Raw genomic sequence first — 13,649 nt, 5'->3', positions numbered from 1 at the left:
TGGTTTCCATCAGAGAAAACTGAAACTAAGATTAAATTAGAATACATGTCCAAGGCCTTGGTGCCATTTCTCTTTTTGGATGACTCCCATGATGCTCAGGGAGAGCATTCAAGTCAGATTATTTTTCTGCCTTGGTGAGAAGTAAAGAAGAACATACTGGAAGGATGTTAAAGGTCCCAACCAGGGTAGCAAGTTCAAACTAGCCTATTTGTCAGAGGGTTAATAAGAGAAAAGAAGTCAAAGAAGAAGATTCAAAACTTGGTTTTCTAAGCTATGCTTGATAAAGTTAAGTTTGTAGGAGACCTAGAGAAATTTCAGAAATAGAGGAGAGATCTCAAATTTCTTAATGTACATCCAGAACATACTCACGTAATTATGACAAATTAAGGGTGTATTTATTTTGCTTTATTCTAAGAGAGATTTACAGCAGTTTCCAAAGACTCATAAGTTTTAACAACACATATCAATTAAAGGTAAAACACTTTCCCATGCCTGAAAAAGCATGTCACAGCAACCTACACAATTCTAGAGACTGGTCCCTATTTAGCTCTATCATTTCGGTTACCTAAGCAAAGGAGAAAACCTGATTATATAATTTACAATATGCATATGAAAATATAATTAAAGATAAAAAAGATATTTCTCATAGGCCCATGAAAACATGAGTCTATAAATGCAGTTCTAGGGTGGTTCAAAAATAAATAAACCCAGACACTCAATTCTACCCTCTCTAGCCTCTAAGGTAAGTTTTAAAAAATGTGGCAATCAAGCAATTCTTTCTGAATACTGCTGTTATCAAATAAGCTTTTGATAAATATGAGACGTACTGATGTCATTTTTGCAGCATCTATCAAGTTGTTAGGGTACCATGCCATGGTGAATTAACAAAAATTTGAGTTCAATGTAAGAGGCTGAAGAGCCTAGGGGTGCCTGGGTGGCTCATTCAATTAAGTGTCAGACTTCAACTTAGGACATGATCTCAGTCAGTAAGTTTGAACCCTGTGTCAGGCTCTGTGCTGACCACTGAGCCTGCTTGAGATTCTAGGTCTCCCTCTCTCTCTGGCCCTCCCCAGATCACTCTCTTTCTCTCTCTCTCTCACTCAAATAAATAAACACTAAAATAGATTTTAAGAAGAGGCTGAAGTGCCTAACTTATAGCTAGAAATAAAGTCCCCGCCTAGGCATGGGGATTAAGGGAGCATCCACAGAGGAGCTGGAAGTCTCATCCATGTACATGTTTGTTTGTTTATTTGCTTGTTTTATTTTTATTTTTTTAACTTTTTAATGTTTTATTTATTTGTGAGAGAGAGAGAGAGACAGCATGAGCAGGGGAGGGTCAGAGAGAGAGGGAGATACAGAATCTGAAGCAGGCTCCAGGCTCCAAACTAGCTGTCAGCACAGAGCCCAGTGTGGGGCTCGAACCTACGAACTGTGAGATCATGACCTGAGCTGAAGTCAGATGCTTAACTGACTGAGCCACTCAGGCATCCCATGTTTATTTGCTTGTTTTAATGAAACTTGCAATTTTGAGATAACTGCAGTTTGATATGGAGTTATCAGGGATACTACATAGAGATCCAGGTTTATTCAGTTTCTTACAAATGTAGTATCTTACAACATGATCCTACAATGTCACAACCAAGATATTTAAATGGATAAAAGGATATCTCATGTTGCCTTTTAATGTGGCCACTTTCCTTCCACTCTCACCCCTTCTGTAAATCCTGGAAACTACAGTTTGTTTTCTATTTCTGTATTTTGGCCATTTCAAGAATGTTATATAAATGGAATCACACTGTACTTAACCTTTGTGGTTTAGCTTTTAAAATTTAGCATAATTCTTTCTAGATCATCTAAGTTAGTGTACCAATAGTTCATACTTTTTTTTTCCTTGATAAGTAGTATTCCATAATTTGGATGTATTACAGACAATACTCATCCACTGAAGTACAAGTGGATTATTTCCAACTTGGGGCCATTATGAATACAGTTGGTATGAACATTCATGTAGAAGTTTCTGTGTTAGTATGTTTCTATTTTTCTAGAGTAAATGTCCAAAAATGCAACCGCTGGGTCATATGGTAAGTGCCATAGGTTTAAGAAAATGGCAAACTGTTTTCTATAATGCTGTTCTATTTGCATTCCTACCACCCACGTTTGAAAATTCCGTTTGCCCTTCATCTTCAAAAGCATTTAGTGTGGCCACATTTTCTTTTCGTTCCCTTTTCTAATTTTGGTCATTCTGACAGGTACATAGTGACATCTCACCGTGGTTTTAATTTGCTAATAATGTCAAGCGCCTTTTTCCGTATTTATCTACCCTCTGTATATCCTCTACAGTGAACGTGTCAAAGTCTTTGGCTCATTTTCTAATTATTATTAAGCTGCTGAATTTTGAGAGTTCCTTCTATATTCTAGATGCTAGTCCTTTGTCAGATATGTGGTTTGAAAGTGTCTTCTCCCGGGCTGTGCCTTATCTTTTCAACCTTATAGCAGGATATATCTCAGAGCAAAAATTTTTAATATTGTTAAAGTCCAATTCTTCAAAATTTCCTTTTATATATTGTGTTTTTGGTGTCAAGTTTAACAATACTTTGGTGAGTGCCACATCCCAAAGGTTTTCTCCTTCATTTTTTTTTCTAAAAGTTTTATAGTTTCAAATGCACATCACATTGTCCATTTTGTAGTTTTATGGTTTAAGTGCTTAATCCATTTTAACTTAATTGCTTTATAAACCATTAGGCTGGTGTTGAGGTCATTTGGGGGTGGAGGGGATTTGTTGGTTTTTTTTTTTTTTTTTTTTGGCATATGAATATCTGATTGCTCCAGAACTATTTGTTGGAAAATGGATCCTTCCTCCATTAAATTGCTTTTACAACTTTTTTGCAGCTTTTATTTTGGTTTCCATGTTCATTGATAATATATAAAAATGTGATTTGTATGTGTGTGTGTTGCTGAACTTGTATTTTGCAACCCTGCTGAACTTATTTATTAATTCTAGGATCCACATATCATTTTGATAGATATCCCAGTGCAATTGCAATAGTATTAACCAAGAAGACATGTAAGGCAATTGAAACCAGATGCCCAACTTAGTACAAAAGGGAAAAAAATGTGGTGTGTGTGCATGTGTGTGTGAGCATGTGTGCATAAAATGCATGTTTAAAAATATTTAAGGATGAGTCTTTGAGCAGGACTAGTTCTAGGTAGCTACCAAGATTTGCAGTTTATAAAATATATCCAAGTAGGGGAGACTTCATGGCTCTGTTGCTTAACCGTACAACTTCAGCTCAGGTCATGATCTCATGGTTAGTAAGCTCGAGCTACAGGTCGGGCTCTCTGCTGTTAGCACAGAGCCTGCTGTAGATCCCCTGTCCCTCCACCCCCAACCCCTCACTCACTCATGCTCGCTCTCTCTCACCCTCTCTCTCTCTCCCTGTCTCAAAAATAAATAAACTTTAAAAAATTAAAAGAAAATACATCCAGTTAAGTGTGTAATCATTGGGAAATATATACCAAAATTAATGGATTTTTTATCAACAATTAAGACTCAGAGAGTTACAATTTATTGTCTTTGAGGAAAAAAATACACTAATTTGTTGTTTTAATGTTAATTCACAGTACAAATAGAGAATAAGTATATAATATGGACAATATTAGAATGTCCTTCATGATTAAATACATGGGCAAAATAAGAATTTTGCCATTAGAATGCAACAGAAGAATTGAATCTAAAAAGTTGTGCAGTCAAAGTTTAATATAACATTAAAAAATCATGGGAAGCCAGGGTGGCTCAGTCGGTTGAGTGTCAGACTCTTGACTTCAGCTCAGGTCATGATCTCATGGTTTATGAGTTTGAGACCCTGAAACCTTATGACTGTCCTCTGCTCACTTGCTCTGTCTCTCAAAATAAGTAAATAAACTTTAAAAAACAGTACAAAAATCATAATTAGGCAGAGCAATTGTAACATGGTGTCTTCAATGGTACTGTCAGCCATTTATCAGAGCAGCCAAATATGCTATATCCAAATGCTACTCTCCTAAAGATGCTGGTGCAGTTCTGAGAAGAAGATCATTCATGCAACAGAAATGCAATAATAGTGGGAACAGGAGCAATGTTATAACATCAGGAGTTTAAAAGGGAAGTCAGGATCGCAAAATGGGTGAAGGACAATGGAGGTACATGCTTCCAGTTATGGAATGAATAAGTCACAGGAATGAAAAGCACAGTATAGTGAATATAGCAAGTGATGCCACAAGAGTGTTGTATGGTGATAAAGGGTACCTATATCTGTGGTGAGCATAACATAATGTGGACAGATGCTGAATCACATCACCCCTATGTTGTACACCTGAAAGTAATGGAACACTGTGTGTCAGCTATACTCAAATAAGTAAAAAAAAAAAAAAAAAAAAAAATCAAAGCCACAGGCTTAAAATCCTTTTTAAGGCAACAACAGTTCTATAGCCCTTCCTGAAGACGATGTTGCAGCGAGAATGCAGGTGTCAATGGTCGGCAGGAGGGAAGAAAGGTGAGTCTGTAGTTAAGTAGATAAAACTAGAGTGATAATTGAGGCAAATCCATTTTGAGTGATCATTTATTCAACAAATGCCATACTCTTATTTGAAAATGTCAAAATACCGTCAAAATTAGAATGGCATAAATAGAATCTTCAAAGAAAACAGGGCCACAGGGAATTGGGTGATGCTTATTGTTCTAACAACGCTTGCAGGCAGACGCCAAGTGGAGCAGTGGTTATTAAAGCCATTATTCCTTTTGCAATCACTAAATGAGCTTTCCATTTTGTAAATATATTTGTATGCATTCACTACAAAGTCATTATTTTAAGAACTTTGGTTAAAAATACTATATTGAGGCAAAAATGTTTTTCATTTGGTGTTTTCACATGTACAGAAAAAAATGAAGACACAATGATACATATCATATGAAACTTCATGGCAAAAAATTGAAAAGCTGTTAGAAATTAATATTCTTTTCATATGTAACAAGCTCCCATGAACACAGCCTATGTTGCTGAAATTCCAGTAGATTAATCTTTTATTCCAACCCAAGAATACAAACAGAATGCAAGGAAGAGAGAATCATGTTATTACAAGGATAACCTTGAATGTACTCTACAATTTTTTTCTTCAAATAATCTTTCACAGATATTGGAACTTATGTTCTTATTTGTGTGATGAGCATTCTACCTGTGGTGCAATTAGTTTCCTCTTTTCTGAAGCAGAGCACAAGATAACTAGTTAGCCATTGGCCTTCTCTGATGCCTCTTGCTGCTGAAGGTAGAGAGAAAAAGGGTTTTCTTGAGGAGAGGAGAAATGAGGAACAGAAAGAGGTATCCTACTTACCCTTTTCCTCACCCTGTCTGCCCTGCTATTTTAGTCTCGAGCACTGATGGAATGAAGGATATAATCAGAAAATGAACTAGCCAGGGGTGCCTGGGTGGCTCAGTTGGTTAAGCGTACGACTTCGGCTCAGGTCATGATCTCACGGTTCATGGGTTCGAGCCCCGCGTCGGGCTCTGTGCTGACAGCTCAGAGCCTGGAGCCTTCTTCGGATTCTGTGTCTCCCTCTCCTTCTCTGTCCCTTTCCTGCTCACACTCTGTGTCTCTCTGTCTCCCTCTCTCAAAAATAAACATTAAAAAATGAAAATAAATAAAAATTAAAAAAAAAAGAAAATGAATTAGCCAAAGGCCAGGTTGATAAACAAAGAGTTGAAGAAAGAGCCAGTACCCTTCTCTCTCTAACACCTCAGACCACAAAGAAGGTGAGAAGTTCATAGATAAACATGAAATAAGAAAGGTCCACTGAAAGACATCCTCAAGGGTAGAAGAAGCAGAATTTTTCTAAAGAAATATGTGCATATAAATCACTGCCTAAGGTGGGAAGAGGTGCCCTGGTCTAGCAGCCACTATAGCGTGCCTATTAATGCTAACAAGACCAAATGTGCACTTACAGGCAGATGATGTCTGGTACATGGAAATGTATCAAGATACTCATGACCTATCTCACAAGTATGTTTCGTAACACTGAGCATGGGATGACAAGCCAGCATATATAGAGGGTTATCCATCAGAGGGCATGCACAACACCTGAAAAATGCAAGGGCCAGCTAGAGCTGCAAACCACTGGGTCAGCATCATTACCATGGCAATGCCACATTCCACTGGAGAATGAGCTCCAGAGGACAAAGAATTTCTTCGCACAGTTTTATCTACATTACTTGGAACAGTACATGGCATGTGATAGCAACTTAATAAATATTTGTTGACTGAATGAATGCATCTGGACAGCATGGCATCCAGGCCTGTGTCCACCTCCTCCTGAATGAGCATCAGTGAACATGCTCCTCATCCTCTACAGCCCAGCAAAAGTAGTATCTCTTCTATACACACTTTCAAGTCCTAAGCTCTTTCCACTCACTAGTAGAATAACACCATGTAAATTAAACTTTGGGATCCTTGGTTTCTTCTGTGATGAAATGGGAATGATAATAGCTACTTAGGAGAGGGGTATTCAATGAAATAATGTAAGTGACATGGGAAAAATGCAATACCCTCACAATAAACAGAAGTAAAACTCCATGTCACCATTCAATAAATATATGGGAAATTTATTTGAATGCAATTTGGCTCCTAAAGATAGTAAGAGAAATTCACAGCACCAAACAAAGATATGTATCTCAATTTCCAAGTAATCATAAAGTAATGAGTGGGACTCTATTGGGGCATCCCTTACAGAGAATTATCTATCCATAGTTTTGTCCCCAGCAATGTATCAGAATGAAGATCTGAGTATCAGCCTTGACTTCTGGAAGAATTAAATTTGGCCAGGCCAACTGTTCTTGCCAGGATTTAGCCCTAATGATCATGGCCAACATCTATCTCTTATATAATAACAACTGGCTGAACATAAGAGCTGGGCCAACATGTCAAGAAAGGAGAAGACATGGGTCCAGGCTGCTCATAATATGAATTTTAATAGCCACCTGTCACTTTAGCTTTGGTCTCTTCTTTACCAGCTTCAGTTTTTATCTATGACCCTGAACCCAGAATTCAGCCTAACTTGAATCTACAAAAATTAATCTTATTACAAAAACAAAAAAAAATTGCAAACAATAAAAACTAAAGATGCTTTAGAAATCTCAGGAAAGCATTATCTCTTATCTTCCAAGATGCTGCTCACCCCTACCCTCCCCTCACCCCCAGAAGCCCTCCTCTTGTTTGACCAATGCTTTCTCATGCTCCATCAGCTAATGTTGCCCCCTCCTTCTTCTTAGCTGGGTTGCAGTTCAGATTGTCAAATTCTCCTGATGTTACAATACTTTAATTAACTCTTCTCTTCATCTCCTCACTAGGTACCAGACTACTGAGTCCCAGAAATTCAGGACTTCCCTAAATTCGAGTCTTCTAAAGTATTCCTCAATAAAGACTGTTCCATCCTATAGGAAATATTCATAATGAAAGATAAAAGATTGATTAATTCTTGTCCGTTTAAGTTAGAAGATCTAGTTTCCCTTAGAATGACTTGGTAATTCAAGTTTCCACTCCCTGACCCAGATGCTCCTTTACCCACTTTGTGACTGTAAGCCTGTAATCCTCCAAAGGCAAGAGGAATGTCTCAGAAGGCTGATCTGTTTCCTGCTGAGGGCTAAGCCTTTGCTAACCAAGGCCCAAGGGGAACAACTTCTTCGATCTTTTTCAGAAAAAAAAGGGATGTTATCAACCAAATAAATACAAGTTGAATGAGGAGTTTAACCATAATCTCTTTTCTAAAATATGGTCTCTTGGGGGATTCTTCAGATACAGCTAAAATCTTAATTTAAAGCTGAGTGGGTTTTAAATATACTGTGTTTTCCTGTCTACTTGTAAGCACCAATTAAAAAAGAAAACTGCATACATTATAGAACTGGGGAGCAAGTAAATGGAATTAAATGGAAAGAAGATCTGGTACGAGAGTAAGATTAACATGAAACACAAGTTTACAGAGCATGTGCCTCTTTGAAGAAGGTCAATACATCCTAAAATAGAGAGACAAGAGAGTAGGCTTCACATTCAGTGTGGAGCCCAATGCAGGGCCTTACCTCAAAAACCTGAGATCAAGACCTGAGCTGAGATCAAGGGTTGGGCACTTAACTGACTGAGCCATCCAGGCAACCCAAGAGAATATTTTTAAAAAATAAAAAAAGAAAGAAAGGAAAGGAAAAGAGAAAGAAAAAATGTCTCTTCCTAGACCCCGAGTATTCAATGCCATGTGTTTAGGGGTTGTTAAAACTAAATCGCTATATACAAAGAACAGAGAAAAGAAGAGATCTATAAATAAATGAGAAATTAAAGAAGTTATTAAGGAAATCATTGATGAAATAGAAATATTTTTTTTCTGTAGAAAAGTTGACCTTTTCAAAGAAACAGATCAAATGAAAAATAGGTTCCTCTGATAAGCACCATTGCTTGTTAATAAAGTGCTAACTTGGTAGGGTAAATACTCTAGTCTAAATCATGCGGATGACATCACTGTTTTTGTGCTCCCTCTTATATCTATGTGAAACAAGCATCTCCACAGCTTTATAGAAACATCATCTGCAGTGAATTTAAATCTATGAGAGCCCATGTTCCTGGTTGATTAAACTAAGTTGTTTACGGTGTCTGTGGTATGAATTCAACTTGGGAGCAATTAAACTATCCATTTCTGGAGGAAGGGGCTCATGGATCCACATCTGACCATTCATCACTTGCTATGCACCTTTTCATTGTCATTTCTGCAGCTCCTTGATACGCAGATATTGGCTCCCATTCTAAAGTGGGTTCATTTGTCACTATCATCAGGTGGCATACAGTGAGTGCCAGTTAATTCTAGGTTCTGAGTGTGTGCTTTGTATTGGATCAATTCATGTTGAAAGTCCATGCTAAGAATGGCAATGGCACTTTCGCTTGCTCTCCCCTCCCCCATCTCATTTTTCCTTCTAAGCAAACTGAGAAAATTATGTGCCACTGAGAAGCCAAATCATAACCCCAATTTCACTCATGCATCCATTCAAGAACTCTTTTCTAAGCAACACGATGAAATCCTGGCATGCTTTGCACTGTCAAAAATTCAAAGATGAAACAACAGTCTTCAGCATAAAGGATTTGAAAGACTTTGTGAAGAGATACATAGAAATGATGCCTTGTGATAAGCACCATGGTATGGGGCCACACAGGTGATTCCCATGACCCAATCTGAGGCTGGGTGTCATGGCATCTTCCAGGTCACTGAGAACACATTTCTTGGCATGAGTAATTCACAAGGATCAATATATTTAGCATAGTTATAATAGATATTATTGCATCTCCTTTATTGAAAATCTGCTGCTGTGTGTGTTTCCCTAAGCTCTCATATGATGTTGCATACCATAGACACTGAGCTGGAAATTTATTTCTCCTACTTCTTTGTTCCTAACTGGCTATTTATAGGTTGAACTATTTTTGGCAAAAATAATCAAGGTTGCATAGGAACACTTCAATTGCTGAGTTATAATAGCTATTTTCCAATGAAAGCTTGACTTCATGTACTGCCAGAAAGCATCGCATGTTTGTGTAATTATTAATTTTCTCAAAAAATAACGTACCCTGAATTCAAGCTCCTCAATTACATTTGTGCTAAGAAATATGAAAAACCATGGATAAACTCCTGAATGGCACTGTGGAACCAACAAATTCACCAGAGGCCAACACAGCAAATCAACCCCCAAGTGACTTCAATCCCACTCCAGAACCAAGCACAAAAAGAACCCAATCTTCACCACTGGAAGCCCACTTTCCTCCTCTCTGTTTCCTTCAGAGTATTTCCCATATCATAATGGTGAGCCTTTCACTAGCCTGAGATCAAGAGGATAGGAGAACTCATGCGTTATGCGTCATGAATTGTGTTGGAGATATTCAACCTTCATGGAACAAGGTGTGCATGGAAAGCAAAGAAAGCAAAGAAAGCGAGATTAAGATGGAGTAAGACAACAACTCAAAGCAATACAGCAAATAAACACAAGAGCCAGAGTCTGAGTTCTAAGAGCCAGATGTCTCTGTTTGTCAAGTGGCTCTGCACGTAGGGAAGCGGCACAGTGACACAGGAAGTATGTTACAAACTCATGACACCAGGGTCCTAACCTTGGTATCAGGAAGTATGTGGAGGTGCTGGTGGAAAAGCATCCCAGTGGCCTGGACATAGCTACTCACAGACTCCCACCTAGGGGCCACCATGTCCCACCTCCTTCCCTCTTTCTTAATGGCAATGGCAAACACCTCTGCCACTAAAGTGCATCAACTGATATAATCAAAACAACAGTTTTATGAAGCACAGGCTTGTATTTTCTCCACTTGATAAATGAGGAAACTGAGGCCAGAATCATTAAACAATCTGCATAAGGTCACACGGCTGGTAAATAACTTGCTGGGATTGAAGCTCAAGGGCTACAGGTGCTCTGAGTCATCCTTGTAACTTTTCATGTTACAGAGCTCTTCAGTTCTGCCACCCCCAAATCCTATGCAGTGCCTTGGCCTCCAGGGGGACCCACCATCAGTGGGAGTAGGCCAGTGACAAGGAAGTGACTTTTCCAACATGAAACCACGCTTTTCATTGGTTCCAAATCACTTATACCAGAGCAGGTGAATGCTGTAATGTTACAAAATTAAAATTTGTAATGTCACAAAATTAAAATTTTCTTTAAAAACTTCCAGTCATCTGCCTAGTGCATATCCATCTACTCCTGGAAAATAACAACAGTGGAGCAGCACTGGGCCACTTTCAATAGACAGGACATAGATTCTTCAGCCCATCAAGTCCCCACTGCCCTGACCCCAAACTTCCATTTCTGTTCATCCCCTGTGGTCAGTTGAGTTTGAGACCCACCATCCATACAAGCACAGGTATGGAATACAGCACTGGGGAAAAGGGGAAAAGATTCCCATCCTACCTGGAATCAAAACACTTCATGTAAAATACAGAATAAAGCAACCAACAGACCTCTGCAACAGCCCTTTCTACCGTCAAACCTATCCAATAGACAATATAAAAATAAAGTAAAAGCTACTATAGGGCAAGACGCACTTAATGTCTGTTGCCCATGAGATGAGGGCTGCTGGGTGCACCCTCTCCATCTTCTGCCCTCCCTGGGTTCCTGCACCCAGCCACATCAGGGAGAGCATCCTAGTGCCCCATGCAAAGTCTCTTGGCAGAAGATGGAGTTTAACCCTTTGGACTCAGCGCTAGGAGCTACTCGAGTGCCCCAACTGTCCCTCCTGCAAATTGAATGCCCAGCTGAAGTACAGTAGTGGGGACCAGCGTCCCAGCAGTCAGCTCCCCCACCCCTCTGTGCCTCTCCTCACCCTCCTGACCAAGGCAGCTCAGTTTGGCACCAAAATTCTTCCTTTGTTGTTTCTGTCTGGCTCCTGCATCCCATCTAAAATGCCAAGGTGTTTCTGAAAACTTCTTCTGTTAACCACAACAGGGATACTGTTGTCCTAATTAGTCCCTATAAATCTCCTTCCTAAGGTTAAATTCTCCAATTCTCTTTTTCTTTCTGCACACCATTCATTCTGCACTCATACTACCTCCATCTGGGTCCATGACTGGGCATCTCATGGCCACAATTTATCCCAGATGGATACTGGCTCAGGAGCCCCCACTGTGACAATGCAAGCAATTAAAATAGAATAAACCCATGGACTTTTCTCCAAAGAAAATGTTGAGAAGAGTCTAATCTGGAAAATAAAAGTGAGGTGTGGGTCAGAGAGGGCCTTCCTGCTTCTGGGTCTGTTCCCCTGAGGTATCGATGTAATGCACTCAGGTCTAACGGCCAGTAGCTACGGCCTCGTGACAATGCACAGTGTCGCATGCCACTCTTACCATGACCAACACATGCAAGCACATGACTTCTCCTTTCTCTACCCAGAACGGGGTAAGAGTACCAGGATGTCACCCCAAGTCTTCCAGTTCATGAACAGGCCAATTCCAACTCACAACTCTCTCCACAGTTTACAATATCAGAAAATTTTCAGGAAGGAGCCAAATTACATGTGCAAATATAAAATTTAAAAAATGAGATCTATTGAATCAGGCCATAACTATCAGACACTGAGACTTATCTTTAGAGTTTCTGTTTCCAGGTCCAAAGGTTGCCCCTGGCAAGTAGACATCAGTCTGCTCTGGGTGGCCAGCTGGCACAGGATGGACTGTCATTAGGGGGTTGTAAAAGCTGCAACTTCTCTTCACTTAATTGCCCATGTCTCATGCAAAGGAGCTATTAGAGTACTCCTTACTAATACAGTGATAAATAATTGCCTTATTGGGAACCTTCTTGCGAGCACAGGAAATGCAGGATGATCGAGCATAGGAGCTATATATAGAAGCTAATTTATTACTATGTAGCCCAAAGGTTGACGAAAGACCTCGCCAAAAGGTTTTACAGAGCTTCCAAAGCGATACCTTCTAAAACGCCTGTAATTACTATCAAAAGCACAAGGGCTATGGTTAAGGGAGTATGTAAATGAATTTCAGGATAATGTTTATGGTTATCTTTCATAGCCTTTCTTCGAGCTCTGCACAAGCCAGGAATACAAGGTCATCTGATAGCTGGAAGATTCGAATATTGTTGGGTGCAATGAGGAAACATTTGGGTGTCGTCCTTGTACAGGGACCATGCTACTCTTCTCTGGGTCATTCCAATTGTATGCGTGCTACGTGCTACAGAAGCGAGCCCGAGGAAACATTTGGGATAAAGTCTTCTAGAAGGAGATTGTCCAAGGACTAGATTGCATCATATTGTCAAAGGCATCACCCGGGAGAAACTGTCACATGACATGCTAAGCAAAAGGGAACCAAACTGTTTAAATGACCTATATTTCTCGCCCTACTTATCCTTCTATAAAGTTCAGTGTTAGTATACACGGCACCACCTTTATTAATATATGTTTAGAAAATAAAGATCCTCTACTCAGCTTTTCCCTCTGTTTGGATAGGGGGAAGAGAAGTTCTGAGGTGCTACCTTTCTCCCTCTCCTTTCCTTCCCTTGTTTTATGTAGGTACTTGCCTCAACTATTAATTGTCATTGCCCCCAATCCCCACTCAGTGATCCTGAGAGGGGTACTGTCAGATCAGCCTGGAGACTTCTCTCATTCAAGTTAAGTTATTTCAATCCCAATGACCTCTCATTTACCTTAAGGAGTAGATTCAATAGCAAAATACGTGTTCGCTATATTTTGAGAACTCTTCCTGGGAAAGGCCATTACTTCTTGTAGTAAGCTAAGGATAGAAGTGATTTTACTGTCTCTCAGGATAACTAACTTCGATTGATCTAGTTTAGCTGTAAAAACATGTTGCCAAGGTTAATTATAATTCATCAATCACACCGACACATGGCATTCACTGATGGAGACAGCCCCACATATTTGTTTGAGGTATGCAAACAACATCGTGAAAGATCAGTTTTAATAATCTTCCACTCCATGTTCATTGTCAGGAAAATGTGATTTAAGGAAAATCATTTACCCACCCCCAAATGTATTAGCACAAAACAACTTCACTTTCTTTTTATTCTTTATAAAGGAAATCAACACAGCCAACAGAAATCAGTTGACAAGTATAAAAGGTTTTCAGT

At 39.3% G+C, this 13,649-nt stretch overlaps 1 protein-coding gene and 1 pseudogene across 1 annotated transcript in view; both read right to left on the bottom strand.

Annotated features, from left to right (window-relative positions):
- Positions 1-13,649, bottom strand: part of LOC120247292 (pro-neuregulin-3, membrane-bound isoform) — a 463,653-nt gene that overhangs the window by 51,614 nt on the left and 398,390 nt on the right. The gene's annotated exons all lie outside the window — the stretch shown is intronic.
- On the bottom strand, positions 12,650-12,746 carry LOC120247296 (annotated as a pseudogene).

This window comes from Hyaena hyaena, unplaced genomic scaffold, assembly GCF_003009895.1.
Source record: "Hyaena hyaena isolate Hyena2069 unplaced genomic scaffold, ASM300989v1 scaffold_512, whole genome shotgun sequence".
NCBI lineage: Eukaryota > Metazoa > Chordata > Mammalia > Carnivora > Hyaenidae > Hyaena > Hyaena hyaena.
Note: the sequence above shows the minus strand (reverse complement) of the source record. Positions and strands in the feature narration are given on the sequence as shown.